The sequence below is a fragment of the Thermobia domestica genome, chromosome 2, assembly GCF_964235325.1.
Source record: "Thermobia domestica chromosome 2, izTheDome1.hap1.1, whole genome shotgun sequence".
NCBI classification, from domain to species: Eukaryota; Metazoa; Arthropoda; class Insecta; order Zygentoma; family Lepismatidae; genus Thermobia; species Thermobia domestica.
Genome location: NC_137455.1, coordinates 153,182,753 through 153,207,485, shown reverse-complemented (window position 1 = coordinate 153,207,485; position 24,733 = coordinate 153,182,753). Strand labels below are relative to the sequence as shown.

Here is a 24,733-nt window from a genome sequence, read left to right as displayed (position 1 = left end):
TGGTGTTTTCTATCTTTCTGTTTTACTTCCAAAAACGGGTAAATTTTTGCATGCACTAATATACAGAATCTCGGAAATAAATAAAGCAGTGATATATTTTGGTCTAGTATGTAGCAGTTGAACGGCCTCCCAAGGTTTACAATCATACTTCAGTTAGCACTAGATCAAGTCTAACATACATCGTGCAGAATTCTAACTTAACAGCTCAAAGCTTACAATTTCAACTCTATGGGTCCTCTACTTCCTTCAATTTTAAATTTATTTGTGTTGCTTTGATTTGTTTGAACTGTTTTCTTTGTAAGTTTTAGCTGAAGCTGTTCTCCATACTTGTCTAGTGGCTAGCGCATGCAAATTTGGTGCGCGGAGTCCTGTGTTCGATTCCCAATGGGAAATGACTGAACGTATTACGAGGTTCGAATTCCTCGTCTTATAGTAGCTTCTGTACTGAAAAGGGACATTAAACTTCAACAAGCAACGCCAATTTTAGCTTAACCTTCCAGACCACTACTGAAGTCCATTTATATTTTAATTACTAAAGCACTATTAGCATATACTGATGATATGGCATGAACGACTTTGATAATATTCTACTACATAACGTGCATTCTTGAAAGAATAATGTGAACAAACTTCTACCAATGAGATTTAAGCCTTTTTTCTTTCGCAATTAATACATGCAAGAGAACCATTCTATAGCATGTTAAAGAGCTCTTCAGTTTTCCACGCAGAGGTCCTGCTACTCTTCATTCATCAAAGTGTTGAAACCAACCATTTTTACATAAGTACACAAACAGAAGGACGCACTTAATATACACTTATCTTGTATGTTCAGCAAGTACAAAAAATAGATTGAATCTGTATGAAATGGTAAAAGTACTTGACATATTTTACGACTATCTTGAAAAGTGCCAGAATGTAAAATACGCTGTGTTCAAGAAGCAGTTTTCAAAAGTATAATGTATAGTAATATACCAAATAATTACGTCACCTTAAGGATAGAAATATTTTATTTTATTTTAATGAAGTTAATAGACGAACATAATAGATTTCAATCATGATTTTTTCACTTAACTAGTGAACACCTTTCTGAAATTAAGCTATCATCATCATATATTTCAAAGCAATTTTTTCCAATTCCACTTTCACAAGGAAGATATTTCTGCATTCCGTACCATTCGTCATGAATCTTGAAATGGTAATGAAAATATTTCGTGTACAAGATATTTAGTGCCTACTGTCTACTGATTACATGTGAGTATACCTAAAATTCGTTAAGCGCGAAAATGAAGCAACCTAAAATCAGTAGTGAGGTCCAATTACGAGAGCAGAAAGTATCAATTCAGGAAGAAAACAGCCGAAGAGAGCTGAAAGATTAAAAGAAAATATTTTATATATTTGCTCTAAATACAGAAGAATAAAGAAATAAAAATATCATTTCAAATTGACTGGCTGTCGATTCTTTGTTTGTTCTTTGGAAACAATTATCCCATACATATGTTACTTCATTTTGACCATGTTACTCCAATTATGTGAATATTTAAAAAAAATGCAACAGCTAAGATCATTCCTTTCGGGGGGCTGGGTTGCTATTAAGAGGGGCTGGGTTGCTATTAGTAAGTAGTATATAAAATTCTAGAATATGTAGCAGAAGAATATCTCTTCTTAATATCTATTATAGCAAATGTCTTTGAGTTTTGTAATTGAAAATATTCCCGAAAACTATTCTGATTAATAAATAGTTCCTTTTCAAGAAGCTCACATCTCGATAGTGTTTTTGCAATGAGGCAAAACATACAAGACCTGTCTGAAAATATCTGATCATGGTCCCGAAAAACAATACACTTACTTGGTGTTTTCGTTGTCCTAATCGTTGCCCTTCAATGGTCTTTGTACTGCCCAAAACAGGCCTGGAACCCCTTCTCCTCGGGAAATACTGTCATGGCAGACATCGAGTTATGCTAGATGTTCTTTCAGGTGCAAAAGGGAGTTTCTTTCAGCTGCCTTTCTCAGGAACGGCCAAAACTCGCACAGAGCAATATTAGAAGAGTAGGAAGCTTGATTAAATGTGCTGCACCGAAAAGAACAATGAGAAAAGCCTTATGAACGGGTTCATCGCTCTGGTACAGTTGCCCAGTCTGAGTTCCAAAGGTCTGGTCATCCTCGACGAAGAGCAGCACGTAGACGACTGAAAATGTCCAAAAAGTAATCCTTGGTAACTGTACGTCTTACTCTACTTAATTATGGCGCACTATGCAACGCCAGTCGAAGAACGCAATCAATTTTACCCATTGTTGTTGTTGTTGTTGTTGTTCCTACGCACATCGCAAGATTATTTGGGCCTTCGCGAGTCTTGGCGACTTTAGATGCTTCCATTGGGTAGATTGCGCCTTTGTTGTTGGGTCGTATCCATAAACCTACGTTTCCACCCTGTTAGACCGGTGCGAATGATCTTACAATAGTACCGAACATAATCACTCCTCCACAACAACAGACACAAGTGGAAATAACAACAACTTCAGGCTACGATGGACCCCTCTTCCACATCGCGCGTAGGGCCAACCAGCGCCATGTAGTTTTCCCGAAAACAAAGAAAATCGGGTACTTTTCAAAGAATGCTTGTACAGTGCCGAATCATTTTAAAGATGTCTGATTGTAAGCATAGTAAGTATTGTGATTTATATACTCGTATTGGGAGAAAACAACCGAACTAATTTCACTGAAAGATTGATATACGGATTAGGTATACACCGTATGTATATTTATACCAAAAAAGAAAGAAAAAATACACTGTTAAACTACGATAGATTTCCAAACTATAGGGATCCAATATTTTGATTAGAAGTGATGATTATTAGTTCCGGATTCAATATACGAATAACTGAAGAATCCTACTATTGGGACACTGAATCTGTATCAGAAAATAATTTCTCGCTATCTCTCATCGTCTTTTCTTTACAAGGATCTTTTTAAAACTATTTCTTGCTATTTATTATCGTTTCTACTCATGGAAGTAAATATTGAAATCGGAAGCTGCAATTTGTTTAAACCATTTCTGGTTTTACTAGAGTATAAACACGAGGAGTCTGACGGTGAATTTAGACCAGAAAAAACATTTCTCAACGTATCGTACCTTTCTCGTTCTACGGTGGTCGTGTAGAAGCGAGCTACACTCTACACTAAATAGTTTAATAGTTGCATATCCTATTTTGTCGTAGGTACTAACACAAGCGGTCTGATGTAAAACTTACAGCCAGAAAGCGCAGCGCAGCAAAATAGCCTGTTTATTGAAGACATGTACCAAAGATGAGGAAACAACAGATCAGGTTTCAAGTAGTGAGGGTAAAATCCAACAAACATTCAACAGATAATGAAGATACAGTTTGCGGGTTCCTAAGTGTTGCTTCAGCAGATGTACAAGTGACAGTTTGAAAATGGAATGTCAACGTTGACTAATGCAAAGCACTGCGGTCAACCACACACAGCAACCACACCAAACTGTCGCTGCCGTGGATCACGTAAAATCATTTCCGAGGAGCTACAGTAGTATAAAGTTTTCGCTAGGTGGGTAATAAAGTCACATCGAACCGAGGAAACACTGAAGATAGCTGCAATATTATGAAGCGAAAAAAAATGGCTTCCTGAAACGTACAGTAACTGGTGGTTATGTCTTTGGCCGCCTTAGAGGTACAACGTGCAGGAAAGGTCTACATGCATGAAATGACAAGATATACTGCATGGGTGGCTACACAACCAGTCGCAAAATGTGCTTTCTCGTGAAATCCAAGTACTAGTTAAACGATGACACAATTAAATTTCATGCTGAAGTAAGTACGTTGAAGTGATATGATACTTTCAATCCCATTGTAGATATTAAACGCACAAAATGATTAAGGCTGCTTTTTCACTCTTCCTCGTATAATACTGTTTAACACCACTACTTTTTTTTTTTTTTTTTTTTGCAAATGTCTCTATTATTAACTAAAATAGTAAATTCTAGCTCACTTGTACAACATTTATTAGAACTACATAACAATTTTCTCTCTGCGTTCTTACTTTAATCTTTCATCAACCCAAATTAAAAAAAAAAAAAAACTAATCACAGAATTGTATCCTGTCTGAAGGTGTCAAATCGGCTCCCACACACTGGAATGGTTGATTGGCTAATTGGCTAGTTGGCTTTGAGTTTAGCGATGCGCTGAGCACCGAGGCTGTATGAGACATGGATATACAGCTTAAAGTGAGATTGAAACACAGGAGTTCCCACTTGAAATCCAGATTCGATTTTAGATTGAAGCTCATGTAGTTTCGATCTCACTTTAAGCGGGTGCTTATTTCTATTTATTTTCACTATTCCCACTTTGCTTCATTGTTTCCATTCACATTTAGTTTGCGACAAAGTTTAACACGATAAAAAAAATAAGCAGAACCGTGGTACAATTTGAACACGGACTGCCTGGTTGCTAGACAAAAACGCTACCCTGCTCTACCCCAAATTGTAGTAGCAGTCCTCTGTTAGATATTTATTTTGTAAAGTGTCACACAGTGTTGCCACATTGTCATATCTTTAACGGGCCCTACCGCCGAAACAAAGTCCCGGAAGTTAAAGGTCATATTATTTTCTCGTCTTCTTTCTCCTTGTAGCATAACCGCCAGCTGAGCATCAGCGCGAGTTTTATACCATCCTATATATACACAAAGGAAGTAATTAAAAAGAGTGTAACAACGAATGCGGAAGTGAAAGGTAAGCATTTTATTCTAACCTATATATAAGCCTATATAATTATATTCAAAATTACAATAAATAGGTAAATGTATCCGTAGATAATAAATTTCCTATAAAATTAAACTGTTCCATGAATCTAGTTAAACACAGTTTCGACATACGCAAAAAGTTTGTAAATAATCAGCAAACTGCCAGCTCTTCTAATTTAAAAAATTCTGTTTTGAAATCACGACATAACAAATTAGGCTAAACACTGCATAATGCTAGTCACTTCAATATTTCTAGTGTGATCCAACGGAATGTTCCAATTTGGCAACGTCGCTGCAGGAACGACGGGAAGTCTGTACTCTGGAGACTAGGCGACTGTCGCGTGATATGTTTCTTCCCTTTCCCTTTAAACATTTTCCATTCGCGATTCTCCCTACCACAGAAAGTTTCTCTCTCTTGGATCTGGGACGCTGCCGAATCACGAAAACAGCCTGTAGTGTTAGTCTGTTGTTCGCTGTAGTGTACTAGAGCAAGGCACTGCTTTTATGAAGATCTGATATACTCTTAAATGACTGCTGAAACTCGAAATGATGGTGCTCTTCCACACACACACACACACACACACACAACACATGAATTGCTACCGATTCTACTAGCACCAACAGTACATTTACTCCCTCCCCTCCTTATTCATTCTTGTGTATTTACACTGAAGTGCTCGTCCTACTGTGCGAAATCTGCGATCAATATTTCATCTACAGCTGATAATCAACGGCCACACTAAGGTCAATTTTCTTAGTTTTTAACATTATTTAAATATGAACAGAAGAAAAAACACAATAAGGTTATCAGCCTGTTCTAGTTTTACTAATTGCAACAGTAAAATATTAAATTCTCGTGATTTTAAGAAGGTTATAGTAAAAGTTCACTTTCTTCAAGAAATATATATATGTGCGCGGATCCAAGGGGGTATAGGGGCTATAGCCAGGGGTGGACTGGCCATAATCAAGTACCGGCCCCATGGCCGCTGCGCCCTCCTCACATCAGTGCCTTTGCGCCCTCCTGGGGAGGGGCTACGACCCGTCTTAGCCTCGGAAAGGTGCACAGTTTCCTCTCTGAACACAATTAAAAAAAAAAAAAAGCTACATAATTATTTTATAAATTTGCTAGCCTTTGGCCAGCTAGGGCTCCACCCCAGACACCTGTATTTGCTCGGCCTGCGGCCAGGGGCGTCATTTAGGGAGGGCAGGAGGGGGCAATTGCCCCCCCCAAGAGTTTGAGGAATACATATACTTTAGTCGATTGTCTAATAATATACTAGTACAAAACGTGAAATTCTTATGTCGGTGGTGCTCTTGCCCCCCCCCCCAAGCAAAGTCTGAAATGACGCCCCTGCCTGCGGCCTCGCTCTTTCTGTTTTTGCCTTTGGAAATCATTATAACGATCTTAGGGACCCTGAAATTTATAGATTTGACTCTAATATCGATCATTTTGGATGATTTTTATATATCAACCCTACCACCCCCACTGCTCCACCCCCAGATCCAGTCTTTACTCGGCCTACGGCCTTGCCCTTTGGCCGAGTTTGGATGTTTATATATCTTTCTTTGAGCTTCTCCAGGAAATTCAGATATTTTTGAAAGAATCCCAGAAACGACTTGAGGTGTACTTGGAACAAAACCCAAGCATCCGTCTTGAGGCTATTGGGATAACTCTATGGAGAAGTAAAAGCAACGCTGCTGTAAAAATATTTGGACACTTTCATTACTGGGCATCCGACTCAAAGGATGCCAGACCAAGAAAATCAAAACCAGTATATGTGGAACTCGTAGCAGCTTTAAGTGTGATTGGCAACTCGCAAGAATTCAATTCCAAAGTCAGACATGATGCAATGTCTCTCATTCAAAAGTTGTGCTCCTTTGAGACTATCATTGTGGCTATGTTTTTATTGATTTTTCAGCATACCACACCTTTATCAGACTACTTGCAAACAGAAAACTTAGACTATGTCCAAGCATGGCGCCTGATATTCTCAACACAAAATAAGTTGAAAGAAGCTAGGGACCAGTTTGACAAAGTCTACAAAGCAGCCGAACACTTTGCAACAGAAATGTCAAATAGTATTGAAGGACTCATTACAGATGTTCCTAGTCTAGAACAAGTTATTATGGAAACAGAATTGCCTGAGGTGAGATGTAGAAAAAGAAAGAAAATGGCAGGGGAATCAGCTTCTGATGAAGAATTGAAGACAGTAAATACGGATTTGAAGTAACAGTTTTCAACTGTGTTCTAGACCAAATTTCTAACAGCATGCAGGAACGATTTGCTGAAAATCAAAGCTTATACTTAGATTTAGAATGTTTTGATCCTAAGAAGTTCAAGAGTTTAAGTCTGGCTTCGTTGTCACTGAAAAGAATCACTGAATTAATTTCTGATTGTGAAGAGGGAAAACTTAAAGAAGAGCTTTTTTCGTTTTCATCAATGAGGGAAGAGTTTTCAAAATCCCCTTATGAGAACCAAGAAAAGAATCAAGAAGCTGTTGAGGTTCGTACGATTGAAGATTTGATTGAAGAGGACAAGTTTTCTGAATATTTCATGGAGAATGAGGAGGAATATTTGGGGCCAACTGACGATATTGTAGATTTAAGGTCTATAAAATGTGATGGAATGAAGTGCAATTCTTGCTTTAAGTGCGCCTTCGATGTGATTCTGCAGTACAATATGTACTCAAGACTCTACACAGAATTATTCAAAGTTTATAAGTATCTTCTTACAATACAATACCGGCAACACAAGTGTCCTGTAAGCGAGCATTTTCGAAGCTCAAAAAAACAAGACTCCGTTCAAGACTTACAGATGAACATCTGGAATCATTGTTCTTGATGAACTCAGAAAGAGACATTCTGACCAAAATAGACAACAATCTTATTATTGACAAAATGTGTGAGAAAAGCAAGGAGATGCGAAGGCTCCTTCAAGCATAAAGCAGTGACTTTACTTTCATTTTCCAGTTTTGTTTTTGAATTTCTTTTTTCACTAGGTAGGTATATAATTCTAAATTTACTTTTGTTAATTTGTAGTAAATGTTTCATGTATACTTTTAATCAACGGTTTTAAAAATAGATGAAAAATAAGTCAATGTTATGATGATCATAGCTTTAAAAGGACGGAAGTATGAAAAATAGCATAAGCCCCAAACTTAACTCAAATCTTCAGTTATAATTAGGCTGTTAACAAATGTAGCCGAAGAAATTAAACAACTGGTGTGATTTTTGTAGTCTCAGTTAAAGTGTGCAGATTTATATAGGCCTAATATATTTAGTACTCAAAGTCTCTTTGTTTGTTTACGAAAATATTGAATTTGTATAATTCTATCGTGATTAACTGCAATATCTACTTAATCTTTTGTTGTATTTTATGTACTAATTTTCCGGGGGAAGCCCCCCGGGACTTCCTGTTATTAGGAGGGGTTATTAGGGAGGCTTTCGCTCGTATGGACAGCGCCCTCCCAGAGTATGTGACCGCGCCCTTTTTACATATCCAGTCCACCTCTGGCTATAGCGCCTCCTTGACGGTCAGATATACACTGGATAAAATGGGCTTCAATCCTGCTTTACACTGGATGAAGCGGCAAACTGTGGTTTAGCTCCTCCCTTGACAATATCTTGGATCCGCCACTGTATGTATATAAATGTATATGTGGGTGTTCGTCAAATAGAAAAAAATTGCAGGTTGTTTTGCTAGATAATCAGTTATCTACTGTTCTGTATTACATACTAAACGAAAGACTGTTTTCTTCTAGGTCTACTTATCGATCGTATTAGACCCTCTCTACAGTAACTTATATATATGGAAAATTAATCAAAATTTTAACGGATTAAAATTAAAAACTAAAGCTAATGAAAAAATAATTAATCAAATTAAAAATTAACACTATAAAATTAAAATTAACAATTTGCGCTACTATGTAATGAGAACTGCCCCAAGTTGTGAGTTGTGAAAGTTGATGTAAAATTATGAAACTTCAAGACGTGGGGAAACTGTTATTATGAAAAGTTACTGTTTAGGTATAGTATTAAAATATAGCAACAGTAATTATGTGTATCGTGTCAGTATCACATCTTTGCAGAATATACATTTCACATGTTTTGAGAAAAAATATATAATGATTAACATTTTAACTGTTCAATTCTTTAACTGTTATCAATGGAGACCAGATGTTAGGCAAAATATCTATTCTTTAATATTAAAGATCTGTTCAAAAATAACGTTTTGAAGTTTATATACGAGGTTATAGTTTCAATTTAAGCCAATTTTATTTTCCCTTACTGTCTAAATAATTGCTTTACTGCCTAATGTTGCCTATTCTATGCATTTTCTTCAAATATGACTTCATTGGAAAAATATACAATATAAATAATATACAGGACTTGAAATATCTTGTTTGAAAGTACTAGCCAAAAAAAAAGAACTACTAGCCAGGCCATTTTGCAGTCACAGTGTTTATACAAATAAACAAAAAATGAAAAATGAAAATGAAATGAAATCTGTAAGTTTTACGTCCCACGGTTATGCCGGTTAGGCTAAAGGAGACGGTGATAACGAGAGATGAGTGAAATGGTGGAATGAAGAAAGTGGGAGGAAACGGGAGTACCCCGAGAAAACCCACGAGCACGGTGTTTGTCCACCACAAAGTTCACTTGGCGGGGGCTGGGATCGAACCCGGGACCCCAAAACAAAACAAAAAATCAGTACACAGTAAACATATCATTACATTTTTTATTGGCATGTCTCTTACAAATAAAAAAAAAAAGGAGTGATTACTGTTCTTTATTCTTGAATTTCTTGTGGATATGTCCAGCTGCATGGAAGCCACTGCTTTTGATTGATCAGACTTTACTCGCCAAATGTAAAAAAAGTACTCGCCACTGGCAAGCAGGTAAGTGGATTTTTGAAGCCCTGATAATATAAAAATATATACATGAAATGTACGTCAAGCTTCGTTTTTAAATAGAGAGTGAAAGAATATATTAACAAATAGATATATTTCTACGTTCTTTGAGCATTATCTAAGACGATTTTTTTAAAATTGTATTGAATATTTATCTTCATTATTTCGAGTTACATTTTAGTGTCTTGTTCATATACGGACTACGGACAATATTTTGCCCAGAGTATTTACCACGGTCTCGAATTTTAAACATCTTTCGTATATATATATCCTGTCTATTTTCACCAGATTGCCATGTTCATTGTCCCCAAACATCTCAAAATTATTATGCAACCTCCTCTGTGTCTAATTGTTGACAAAGCACATTCCAGGTGGCTTCTCGTTTGATGAGTAGCGTACCATCATCACTCTATAAAGAGCCTGCTTCCATTGGGTCTATAGTTCATTTCTTGTGTATATTTGCCTAGCTTAATCTATTTCTCTTATATTTAGCTGTTAATTTTAGTTTCTTAGCGGCTACACATCCTCCTAGATCAACGGACTGTAAACTTTTCTACCGTAGGACTTCATACTTGAGCTTCGCGTGCCTCATTTAAAGCAGCGGTGAGTTGTGGAGCAGTCAGCTATCATTCCTTTTAGATAAAAACTAATGAAGTGTGCAAGCTTCGTTTGGTGGATCTGGACCTCCCAATTCCATTTTATTCTACATTTGTACGAATCTCTCGAACATGAGTGTGATAAACATCTTACAACGATAGACTGAGCTTGTTCACAATTTACCAATTACTACACATCTCCTCACGTAGAATATAGACACTAGACTCTTGCTCAACAGTACGCAGCTCTCGCCTTGCCACTATAAATGCAGTCTTTTATACTGCATTAATAAAATTATTTGAAGAGCACCGAAGGACAAATGTTCGCTACGTAGGTTTAATATAGCTCGCTCACGAATGTTTCAACTTATGATACCCGATATGTAAAACAATTTGCAATTTCATCGACTTTTGACAACATATATGACCGTGACTTACAATCGGTGATGGTAATAAAACACATGAAAGCCAAATCAAGAATATTGTAAGGATCCACACATTCTAGTATATGCTAGTTCTACAAACACATGTCTCAGTTTAAACATGTGTTATTGCATATAAACAGTCACCAGCAGACGATAGTACGACACCTGGAAGACACGAAGTTGATGCGGATAGGAACCGAAAACAGACTACCCTCTTCTCACTATGCCTCTTCCAAGAGGGCACTCATAAAAGAAGACCACACCAGAGCAGAGGCATCAGCTAATAGCTGATCTTTAACCTAACAACACTTTCTTTGGGGGTCGCACTGGGCTAAGGAGAATCCTTTCCAAACCTTATCTCTAAAGGCCACTGTGGGCGAAGAGATATCCTAACAACCTACCTCTCGAGGCAGCTATGGGCGACGAAGGATCCCTATAACTGTCTCCCGAGGTCGATGTTGGCAACGGAGACTCCTTCAAATAAACATACTCCGGTGACTGCAATGAGCGAAGGGGTTCCTGTACCAGGGTGGCTACTAAACTTCTAAAATGAAATTTCGTGACTCTTTTGTGACCTTTTTTTTACCAACTATAAAATTTCTTAACATTCTCAGGAGCGAATTTGGGTGCGAATTAGGAGCGAATTTGGGTGCGAATTCCCATGCATGCGATAGAAGCGTGCTTTGCTTCCTTTGGTAGCGTCTAAAGCCGACCACAGACACTTTTGGTGGTGAATTTTGACGTTTTATAGAACAAAATTTTCCAGTCTGTACTTATATTTGAACAGATTTTTTTAAAAACGTGACTCTAAAACTAAATTTCTTGACTTTCATGACCGTTTTCTAATTTCGTGACTTTTTCGGGACTTTCGCGACCGATAGACGTCCTGTGTACAAACCTAAATCTAAATTGAATCATATTATCCGTAGCCACTACTGTGTGCTAACGAAAACACTTTTTATTGTACTAGAAAGAAACTGTAAATTAACTACAGATATTTATTTTTAAAATAAAATATGTAGGGCTTATCCCGGATCGTTTTATTTGACTCTACTGAAAAACATTTAATATTTAAAAATTTATAAGAAACACGCAAAGAAACTTCTTGTCTTCGATTTTGTTTAGTGTAGAAACATGAATCAATACAAATATTTTTTTAATAGTTTATCGTAAATTAATATTGACATGTAAAAATGTGACTGCTCCTACATTTTTCGGACGGTAATGTATTTACAGCAGGGTTGGCAAAAACCATGGTTTTTATTGAAAAACCAAAACAACAGGTTTTTTGGTTTAAACAATTTTTTTTGGTTGAAACCAGGTTTTTTTTGGTTTAAATAATTTACTCTATGTATTTATATTAGATATGGACAGAAATTAGCTTGTTTCGCCTTGGTGTTATTATGCAACAACAAGGTTATGCTGGAAGGGGTCACGTAAGGTGAAAGCGGAATCCAAACCGTTTCTCGGCTTACATCCAAGAGAAATTGTCCATTTGGACACGAAACCGGGACTAATTGGTCACAAATGCGATTGCCGACTCACTCACGAAGGACTCCTGATAAAAACACGTTGTACTGATCTCTACATAGGCCTACTTGTTAATATAATTGTCAAGAGTAATTTCAGAAGGACAAAGAGATAAACAGTTAAACAAGTAAAAACGTTATACAGAATTATATACAAATCTCGAAACTCCCGCCTTAGCCACTAGGAAAATCCTATTATTACTTTAAATGTATTTGTATGTAAAATTTTAAGGTCAACGTATCATAATCACTACGCTAAAATTGAGGTATTAAATTACAAACTTGGTATATAGATATCATTCAATAACATAAAAACCAAGTCAAATCCAAGCTGCTGATGGAAGCTATGTAGGCAGTTGATAAATTTTGCCAATTTCTATCAATATATTTAAGCAACCTTGGCTTCTTTATAAAACAACACGCATTCATTCAAGTCAGGGGTGTAGCCAAGGGGGGCCCATCGGGGCCCGGCCCCCTGAAATGGTTTCCTGGCCCCCCCAAATGACCAACTTTTAAAACATCATAGTAAACTTATCTCGCTTCATTCATATAAAAGTAACAAAGTTTATTGACAATTAATAATTTATGGTAAAATAGTGTGGAGAAATATTGTTTTTCCATACCGATCTAAAAATAGTATAGTATATCTTCCTTATACCGATCGAAAAATAGGATACTTTTTTGTGACAGCATATTACACAATTTACTGCGATTTATATTTGGCAGTTTGAAAACAAACTTTTTCACAAGGTACTACAAATACAGCCATAAAACAAAGGTACTAAACTGATTTGTAAGTACAGTATATTTTATATGCTTTAACAAGCGTTTTAAAAGACATAGAGGATGGAAAATTTGGTGAGAAACAATGCTTTTATTCCATTTGGATTTCATTCGCTCTCTTTTATTTCTACTCAGTGTAATAAAATAATTCTGTTTTGTTTTAGTCACGAATAATAAATAAATATTTTTGTCAGGAAACCATAAAGAAATTAAGTGAAATTTCAAAGAGAATCAATCTTGTGGTTCTCTTGTAGATACCTTGTACCTTGTAGATAGGTTCTGTATACAAGGTATTAAATTTAAATATAAAGGTAACCAAGAAAAGTTTTGTTGCTTTTTCACCCACCACCTTCGAACATCGATATGTCACCTAACCTGGAAGATCAAAAATAGTCCCCATCAGCATCGACGACCTTCTGAAAACGTTCTAAAAGGCCATGCAATCCATCGCGGTAGAACTTGGTGGGCCGTGAAACGAAGAAAGTATGAGGTGCATTTTGACTTTTACTAGGGATTTGAACTGGCGTCCTCTAAAATGATTCTACAAGGAATGGAACAGATGATAATCGGATGGTGCAATACCCGGGGAATATAGTGGTTGCAATATTGTTTTCCATCCACGGCGGAAAATGGTGTCCTGAGTCATCCTAGCCACGTGGGACTTAGCGTTGTCCCGTAAACGAGGACCCATTTGCAATTGATGAGTTTTTGTTGAGTGATGGCTCCAGTTTTGAGTTTTTGTTGAGCACAGCTCAACTGCTGACAGTACACAGTTGAACTGATACTCTGACCAGCTGGTAGCAGTTCCCGATGTACGATGCACCAAACACACAGAAGGACCTTCTTCTGGTACAGTACTGGTTTTTGCTGTTTTGAAATCGGTTCATGGGATGCTAACCAATGATGACAGCGCAGTGGAGCTTCGTATAGGACACACTTTTTATCACATGTCAACGCCCTGTCCAGAAATGGCTCCGAAACAGTAAATAAACACAGGCGACTGCCGCGTTGCCTTCTGGCCCGTAGTCAAAATATGAGAGACCCATCGACCCAACTTATAGTGCTTCACAAGTTGATGGATGTGCTGCCGAATGGTTTCACCACATACTGAATTGTAGTCCCAGTTCCTCTTTGTACATGTGTTGGTCTTCTGGCACGTGGTGTTTTCGGGTGTTTCGTCACCGTTTTTAAACTTGTTAAACCACCACTGCACTGTCCGCGTCGTCACGACACCCTCACTAAAGGCCTGGCATATCTTCTGTCCCGCTACAGCGGCGTTTGGCCTCCATTTGACTTTGACTTTGAGTTTTACGTCCCGTTCAGCAGCGAGGCTATATGAGACGTGGACCTACTGATTAACGTGGAATCCGAACCACATGAGTGGCCTCCATTTGAACTCGTTCAGCATACATGCTCTTATGACGCTCTGTGGATATCCCGTGTTCCCTCTGTCTTTACGCAAGTTCACGGTGTGTCTGAATTGCCACAACCAGGTAGTATGTTGGATATACCCAAATCAACAACTGACGCTCGCCTTATCTCCACTTGCATTCAACTCAGAACTTTCTTGGTTACCTTTATAGTTATGCACAAAAGTATAGCGTTTGGTCCCGGGCAGTAGTTCTTGATTAAGCACAATAAAAACTATATTGAATATAATTTATGGATAATAATAATAATAATAATAATAATAATAATAATAATAATAATAATAATAATAATAATAATAATAATAATAATAATAATAATAATAACAAGAAGAAGCTAAAATAGTGTTTTTAGTCTTCCAGAAGGAAACAAAAAAATTCCTTTCTTTCAGGCCTCAAAAACACTAGCAGCAACACATTTTTTTTTGCTTTGTACATTGTAGCTGCCCCCCCCTCAAAAACGACGGGCCCCCCCTACACAAACCTGCTGGCTACACCCCTGATTCAAGTAGAAATATATAATTTGATTTCATTTCGTATGTTTAGGCTTAACATACTTATGAAATACCAAGGTTATCAAGCTTAAGGAAGACTTTCGCTTAGACGGACACCTCGAATCGCTACTTGGTTTACACTTGAAAGATGGGTTGTGGTTCAACCGAGAACTGAACACGGGACCCCTTGATTAAAAGGTGAAAAGTAGATAAACGTAATGCGGATGGTTTAATATGTGGAAACGTCACCATGAAGCTCACACGATTTAAAGATTTTTTTTTGTGTGTTTGTTTGTTTGTTTGTTTGTGGTTTAAACCAGCCAACCCTGATTTACAGTAATCAGCAGAGCCCGGATTTCCATGCACAAACCAACCCTGAGATATGCATGCAAATATGCACGAAAAATATCAAAAATATGGATTAAAAACTGAAATATACATTTAAAAAATAAAATCTCAATTTCGTACAAAACTATATTACCTTTATTGAAATGAACTGTGAATGTGTTTCTTACTTTTTCTTCTGTAAACTCTCGGCGTTTATCAGTGAGAAATGTTTTGTAGATCGAAAGAGCATTTCTACATCAGCAGAAGTCAATGGTGCATGTGAGAAATACCAAATGTCTTCATATGTTAGGTCTTCTTAGAATCTCTTGTTTTCAAAGTTAAGTACATTTGCAATGTCACAGATTGTTTTCTATCCGGGATTTTTGCCTTTGGCAAAGTTTATCTGACTCTATTTTCGCAACACCCTGAATTTCACCGAACAAAATCTGCGATAATTCGCCCAACAAGGAGAGTGAATGATGCAAACCATTGTTGCGGGATTCCAACTGTCTGATAATTTCGGTTTTTGAAAACTGGTTGTGTTGCCACTTGTACAGAAACATTTTTCTGACATAAATAGCGGCTGCATCATCGGGATTTAGTGAGTTTACAACTGTCTTCAACACAACACAGGCGGGGAAGAATTACTGAACATGCGTGTGAATGACGACATCTTCACTTCGCTAAGTACAAGCTCAGAAAATTTTAAATAAGGGTTTTGCAAATAAGAAAGTCAAATGTAACTTAGCTATTAACTAAAAAGTATCGAAAAATGTTGTCATGTGTCCAATACAACATTGGTGGAAATATACTATACTAAACTTATTATGATGATTTTCAAATGGTATTTGAGATTTATTAGGAACATGTGAAACACCATAATTCCTAAAATATTTCTCTTGATTCTAAACGTTTATTCTTTTACTACTAATCCATCAACCCAGCTCAACATTATGTAACTATCATGATTATTCTTTCTTTAAAGAATCCTTTTTCTGCTGGAGATCACATATTATGAGTGTGGTTCAACACATTATTGAAAAAAAAAAACAAAAAAAAAACGTCGACATACATACACACAAATGTTAATGAGTGTTCCCAACATACAAGAACATGTTTTTTTTTTAACTATTTATGACTATGCGACAGGCACTGTATTATTATTTTTTAAAACATTCTATGTCTCAAATGAATAAGGTAATTATCAAGAAGATTTACGTTAAAAAATGTTCCCATAATGATAATTCACTGTGTTATTAAATTGTAAAAGCACTGCTTCATCACCAACGCAGCGTGGAGCTGACGTAACAGAACTGTTCAGCACCCATAAGCTTATTAATATACGGAAGAACAACCTGTAATTCGTTGAATTTATTTCCGCATATAAGACCAAATCTTCATAACCCAAACATAAAAAAATACTTCATTCCTGTAAATCCTCGCATATAACGATTGTGTTTTTTCTTATGTACACTATGTATAATTTTGCAACTTAAATTTATTATTATATGGATTTACACATTGCTAAATTCTATTTATTCTGAATTAAACATTTGCTAACTAAACTATACTTTGACACAATTTCTACTTGATGTTTATTTCATTCCGATTAGTTTACACCTTTACATGTCATAAATGAAATTGAGATAACAAATCGCTCCCAGAAAGTAAAAAGATAAGAGCAAAAATACAAATTTCTCAGGAGAGCATAAAAACGAATGAAACACTAATTAATTCCGATTCTTTCTTTCTTCTAGAATTCAATTTTCACTGAAGACCTTTCATATTGTCTCCGCCACTTGTCTCCTTTCTGCACAACATTAAACATGAAATGGGTAATCAGGATATGCACTTAATTGGAAATCAAGGAAAGTGGCGCTTAGAACCTTTTTAGAGCTTCCTCGTGGCTAAGCAGTTAGCGTACGCGCCTTTGGCGTGAGACCCGGGTCGATTCCCGGCGGGATCTCATATAGTTCAAATTCCACGTTAATCAGTACGTCTACATCTCATATAGCCTCGCTGCTGAAAGGGACGCTAAACTAAAAATCAACTCATCAACTAGAACCTTTCTGCTTTCTGGGGACGAAATATGCATAATACGGACGTTATTTGAGAAGTTCTCGGGATCAAGTACAAAACATGGACAAATATATTAAAACGTGTTCTTATATTTCAAATTCCTCTTGCTATACACTAATGCACATGGCTCAATGATGTTTTAAAATTTTCGTACTATCATTAACATTAGAATTGGCTACGACTGAATAATTCTCCTCAACTAACGATTTAAGTGCTTTGTCTAGTAGAAATCAATGTACACCAAGGATTTTTTTTTTTTTACACCGCCAGAATGAGGAAAATCGACATAAATCGCAATTTAAATTAGGACGATTTTTTAAAGCAAGTTTATTTTGCTTAAAACAGAAATTAAATGGAATATTTCCGACCATTCTTGGACATTAATCGAATGTCAGTCTGAAATTAGCATCTTAATCCGTATTATGTGATGATAGGATCTTAATAATGCAAGTTGAAACAAAATATCTTCTTTTTTAAGTTAATGACCCATGAATATTTGACAATGTATTTAATTTGATAATTTCATACTGCACAGGAAACTTACGGAGAAAGCTTGTATCCATTTAACATTCAATACTCAAAATTTTTAGTTCAAAATTTCACATATCATGGTAATGCATATTACAGCTTTCTTTTCTTTTTACTGTAATTGAAACATCTACAAATTAACCCAAAAATATACTATTATAGTGTTTTTTGCCAACAAATCGAATTATTAGAACGTGGTAGTACCGCAATAACATTTTAACCTCGTAAGGTCATAAGAATTAACCAGTCTTAATTCTTCGAAACTGCATACTGTCGTTTTCCCAAGGAGATCGTAACCATTCTTTTAGTCGCCGATGATAGGCAAGGAGGAAATACTGCCGGAAGATTCAGGTGAAACAAGATCTAAAGAATTGACATCGATCCAGGATGCTTCGTATATTTGAAGTTTGCAAGTGTAGACGATGCAAAGTTCTCTTCCTCGTCGACCACAGATTGGAAGTGGCTGTACACGTGAAGCAGGGACATATAGTTTGCGAACAAGTTTTCAAGCATCATCTTTGGATTTCAGTTCACCCCTTTTCAAATTATTCTTGTCCTAAATTAGGGCCAGGATGCGAAAAACTCGAATACTCCAGAAATATTCAAATCTAATTTTTTAAAAAAAAAAATCAGTACCCGACGAATTAGGTTTTTAATATCTTGTTTTGCTCTGCAAATCGTGGATCGCTCTGTCGCGAAAAATATTAATTGACGAAAAAGAGTTTTTTTCTGTTTCACATGCAAAACCCCTTACAAGAATAGAGTGGCTAATGATTCAAATCAAAAGTTTTAAATAATATCATCAGAAAGAGTGGGAACGCGAAAAAAAATTTCAAATAATGGTTACGATCACTAACAACTAACTCCAGAAAAGTGTGTGCCGTAAATGCAATCCTGCGATAGCTACAAAGCGGAGTTTTATTGTACTGTAATACACGAAGTGTTCGTCACCAGTCATGCTGGTGTCTAAGCGTTTTCGAGTTGAGTTGATTTTGAGTTTAACGTCCCGTTCAGGAGCAAGGCTATATGAGACGTGGACCTACTGATTAACGTGGAATCCGAACCACATGAGCTCCCACGGGGAATCGAACCCGGGACTCCCACGCCAAAGGCGCGTACGCTAACCGCTTAGCCACGAAGGAGCTCTAAGCTAAGCGTTTTCGAGTCCCTTCTGCAAGAATCAATTTATATAAACTGTATATTCGCAATTTCCCAAACAATAGAAATATTTATTTATTTATAAAAACAACAGAATTGAATAAAATTATCTGTTTAAAACGTTGCATATAAACCTGAGAATAAGAATAAAAATTATAGCAAAACACATGCGTTATGTAACGAAGACGCCCTCCTCACTCTTGTCAACTTCGTAACGCAAGCCCGAACCCCTCCCCGCTTTGGTGCATTACGTAATATGTGTACAGCCCCTTACCATCACTTGAGTTTTTCGCATAAATATTTGGAGAAGTTTAGCCTTATAGCCTTAATTGACCCTATCCCTCCTTTAGACTGAGACGCATCCCTTTTATAATAAGGACATAACATCCAAAAATATAATTTCAACCAAATAAAAGCGCAGGTGTACTTTACAGCGAAAGTAACTTGCATTCCTTAAAAATACAAATGCTTGCCTCTCCTCTCTCTCTCGTTTTATCCTTAGAAAAAGGAAGAAAATGGAAATAAAAAAAGAAATCAAATGCTTACAATGCACATGTATGGAATGCAATGTGTCTGTGAGTATATATACGTGTGTGTCTATAGGTGTGTGTGTATGTGTGCGTGCAAAAATGAACTACATTCTTTCATCCCAATTTACACAAACCCGCACGATCTTGTCGCACGCACTTACAAAGGCAAAAGTATCTTTACAAAGTGTGACAGAGAAAATGATAAAAGATCACTGAGAGAAAATACCACCTCGCAAAAAAGGGATTATCTCTTTCATTACAGTTCAAGTACATACAGGGTACACATGTCACGTGCTGAGAGATCAAAGAATAAAATTTCCAAAGGAATGACTTAAAGTATTTAATTATTCTCAAAAAAGAGATTATATAAAAGCCTTGTGTCCTTTAAACATTCCTAGAAATATCTAAAACCACACCTGACAGCAGAAATGGTAATATGAAGAATATTTCAAACACAAGGAAAAATCAGATTATAGCAGAAGTGTGCTGGCACATGTCTAGTAAAGAACTAGTAAAAAGCGCTCACGCTTCAATACATTTCTAATTACATTTTTTATACTAATCTGAGGAGTTGAATCTACTGAAACTATTTCTAAACGTATCCGTCTATGGAGTCACGGGGAAAATAACCTTGCCGTTACGATCTTCGAAGTACTGCTTACGCCGATAGTAAAAGTGCCCACTTTTAAATACATGTTTAACTGCACTTTTTACATTTATTTGCGAACACTTTACAACGACTTATCACTGGATAGTCGTTAACTTGGTTCGGCTAAGTAAGATATACAAATTTCGAGTGGTAGTATTTCTTTGCATGTAAAAATTAGCTTCAATAATTATATACTATTAATCTCACCTTTTTTATAAGAATGATAACGTCTATGAACGGTGCTAAAAATGGTTTATTAGTTGATATACTTTATAATATCTTTTCCTTAAAACTGTCAAGCACACAAACTTGCTGACTAGGTATCCATAAACATGTACATAGCAACAACTATCCCATAATAATAATTTACATATCTTAAAAACATTCTTCTTCTGTTAATATGATATTAACATTCTATGAAGTATAGTGCATATGTATGAGCACTTTCTGCCCAAGGTACAGGTAATTATTAACCTATCCAAAGTATTTTGTTATATAAAATGTCGCCCGACAAATGGACTGAATATAAAAGTCATAAGCGAGTTTGGCTTTTATGTTCAAGAACCACTGGTCCGTTTACAATAGTGTTCTTAAATTACATATGTACTTTATATTTTGATCGCACCTCGTATATATCTTCATTACATTTCATATATATATATACATTTATAACAAATATTACACTTCATCAATACTTATTTTTAATTACATTCATTATATTATTATTATATTTTCTTATTAAAAAATGTCGTCGCTCATTTATTTAATCGTTGAAGGGTGCGAATTCAAAAATCGTAAGGGACAAACATGAGTTACAAATAGTCAGGGCGCATTATATAATAAATAAGTTAGATGTTTTAAAATAAACATTGGATTCCTAAGGTATCAAAACATAGAAGAATCTCATTCAAGATAGTCGTTGAATAATTAGTTTTATAGAATGGATCTTATTCTTAACATAATCTTTGACAATTAAGTTTTCAACACAAATCAATCTAATATAAATAATCTTTGCTTTTAATCATTTATGAATTAAATTATAATTCTTACATATATTAAAAACATTTGAGAATTATCATTGATTAATGAGAATTAAAGAGAATTAAATTGAATAAAAATAAAATAAATGTTCATGAAAATCTATAGCTGATATGGGTTTAACCAAATTTCATTAACGGTAATCAGGTTACATTCGTACTTGCATACGATTCTAATAAAGTACATTGTACTGCGCAATCATGATTAGGTTCTGTACTATTTTGTACATGTATTACGTCGTGATTCTGATTTTGATATGAAATGCCATCTCTTGTTCTCCAATTACGTCTATCCACGTAGTTCGTTGTATTCCTGTAATTTCGCTCAGTACTTCGATTGTTTTTATATCTACTTGTGTTGGGTGATCTGACATCATGATTACCATGATTAGTTAGGTTAGGCGGATTCCCTACATAACTTTGCCTATTTTGCGCGTTTTGATTGCTAGAATTTACTCGGCTTAGGTTATGTTCCGTATTATTCACACTTCGGATATCTAAATTCCGAACTGGCACAAAATGATCTGAATTATTCTTATTTTTACCCATTCCGGCTTGTTGATTCATAGCATGGTATTGAGTTTCATAGCATTGGACAAGCATTAATAAATGGTTGAAACTCATACACTGGGTGGAAAATAAGATCTGTTGTAACTTAAATGGAAGCAAATTTCGAATCGATGCTATTATTCTCGATTCCGATTGCAATGGATTAACGACCTTTAATTCGTTGTATGTATTTACAACAAACTCTACAACAGATTTATGCAATCGAGGATTGAAGTGTTGATTTCTAATGGTGGCATCTCTATTTGCCAGCAAAAAGTCATTTTCATAATTTGCGATTCGTGCCGCTTTGAATTCCTCATATGTACTGATGTGATCACGTACTGCTTTAAACCATAATGAACAAGGTGGGAGTAATACATGAGGGATTAATTTCATATATTGTGATCTATCTATACACATAATATTGCACTCGTCCTGGAATTTTTCTAAGAAAGAAGTAGCATTCTCGTTACACTTACCACTGAATTTGCTCATAGCTCGTATTTCACTCATCTTAACACTTAATTTTACCTTCCTTTTATCATTCCGTGTACTTGTTGAGTGATAGTTCCTATCCATTACGTGATGTGTTGTTACACCATCTATGTTTCGCCCATCTGTACTCTTCGGATGTATTTCGTCCAATATAATATCCTCATCAGACCCCGGCGAAGGTGAGTTCATCACTGGTGAGTGGGGAAACTCCAAGCGATCACTACCCAAGTTATTACGGTATGTGTTGTCCTTAACCTGTAGCGTTCTAATCTCTTCCTGTATAGTAGCTAACAATTGCGTATTTACACGTATGTTGTTAGAATTGTTGATGACCTGGATCTTTTGCTGTTGAACGGAAGATTCTATTACTTCTAAATCTTTTTTTACAGCACTGATTTCTTGGTTTTGGTGATTGTGCTTCTCCTGACAATCATCGGATATTCTTTTTAACTTTTCCTCGAACTGTGAGGATATGTCATTCACCACCTGGACAATTGTCTGTTTCGTTTCATCTGACTTCTGTTCTATCCGTCTACTTAATTCTTCATATTGCTTGTTAGATTCGTCGAACTTCTGTTCCATTCGTCTACTTAATTCTTCATATTGCTTGTTAGATTCATCAGACTTCTGTTCTATTCGTCTACTTAATTCTTCATATTGCTTGTTAGATTCATCAGACTTCTGTTCTATTCGTCTACTTAATTCTTCAGAGTTATGTTCTATCGTCTGCTTTAATTCTTCGTATTGCTTATTGGATTTTTCGGAGTTCTGTTCTATGGTCTGCTTTATCTCGGTAGACATCTGAATCAATTGTCGCTGTAAAGCTAACAAGATTCGGTCTTCCGATGTCAATCCTGGTGTTACACTAGTTTCACCGTTGTCACTATTATTTGATTTATGCTCCATTATTTCATTGTCCATTTTTCTTACAATTATTCTACCACTTCTCAATATGGTGAAATTCGTATTCATTAACTAAGAAAGTAAATTCACTCCTACTATGCTTCGGGATGAGAATTTACAGTATATCCCGGGTGAGGTAAACCAAAATTTTTACAACGACTTATCACTGGATAGTCGTTAACCTGGTTCGGCTAAGTAAGATATACAAATTTCGAGTGGTAGTATTTCTTTGCATGTAAAAATTAGCTTCAATAATTATATACTATTAATCTCACCTTTTTTATAAGAATGATAACGTCTATGAACGGTGCTAAAAATGGTTTATTAGTTGATATACTTTATAATATCTTTTCCTTAAAACTGTCAAGCACACAAACTTGCTGACTAGGTATCCATAAACATGTACATAGCAACAACTATCCCATAATAATAATTTACATATCTTAAAAACATTCTTCTTCTGTTAATATGATATTAACATTCTATGAAGTATAGTGCATATGTATGAGCACTTTCTGCCCAAGGTACAGGTAATTATTAACCTATCCAAAGTATTTTGTTATAACTTTAACTGAGCTTTTTTAAACATACAAGTCCATGGGGTGCCTACAAAAGTGATCTCAATTTGGGATATAAATAAATACGAATATCCGAATTTTGAGTCACTTTTTAGTAACTCCATGCACTGTTAAGTTTGAAAATCGTTTCATTGGATTCAGGACCTCAAATTAATTCACAAATTGCAATTAGAAATGTATCCAACCGTGGGCACTTTTACTATTGACATAAGTGGTATCTCAAAAATTACTCATTTCTTGTGACTCTATGGACGAATATGTTTTAAAATAGTTTCTCTAGATTCAGCAAAATGAAATGAAATCTTTGAGTTTTACGTCCCACGGTTATGCCGGTTAGGCTAAAGGAGACGGTTATGAGTAATGAATGAAATGGTGGAATGAAGTGGGAGGAAACGGGAGAACTCCGAGAAAACCCACGCACACGGTGTTTGTCCACCACAAAGTTCACTTAGCGGGGCTGGGACCGAACTCGGGACCCCAAGCACCAGAGGTGAACGCTCTACCACTGAGCCACCGTGGCCCCACTCTCTAGATTCAGCATCCTCAAATTTGTACAAAAGGCACAATTAGAAATTATCCAAGAGTGAGCATGTTTCGTAGTGGCATGATCGTTAGTTCTTGAAAACAACTGTTTAGTAGCTGCGCTACCATTACTCTCCATTTTCGCCAATCAAGTTTAGTATCTGTTCCTTTGTGGTACAATCTACTGTGGATCGGAAATTTCATTTCCTTCCAACACAGGTCTGCTGCACCATTCATTGGTATCTCTACACGTGTTAACCGTGTCTTCTCAGTGACACACTGTTCTTAATTTAAAACCTTTCTGTTACTGACTAGTATATATTTATCTACGATTCCTGGTATACTCCTATTCAATTAGTAAGGCATTCACCATACAAGATCCACAATCTGGTATGCAGCAATATACACTACATATGCAGCTCACCTCTAGTCTTCATTCAGTGGAATATGGTTAATGCAGTA

General features: G+C 36.1%; 1 long non-coding RNA gene across 8 annotated transcripts in view; it reads right to left on the bottom strand.

The window, feature by feature from the left end:
* Positions 1–24,733, bottom strand: part of LOC145676569 (uncharacterized) — a 245,540-nt gene that overhangs the window by 99,999 nt on the left and 120,808 nt on the right. For 3 of the 8 annotated variants that reach the window (XR_014129400.1, XR_014129407.1, XR_014129413.1), the window contains exon 3: positions 9,520–9,670. The exons of 3 other annotated variants lie outside the window; for them this stretch is intronic. This is a non-coding gene — a long non-coding RNA (uncharacterized LOC145676569). Of the gene's footprint in view, positions 1–1,141; positions 1,365–9,519; positions 9,671–24,733 lie in introns of those variants that run through there. 2 more of the 8 variants (XR_014129401.1, XR_014129406.1) reach the window with 1 other exon arrangement.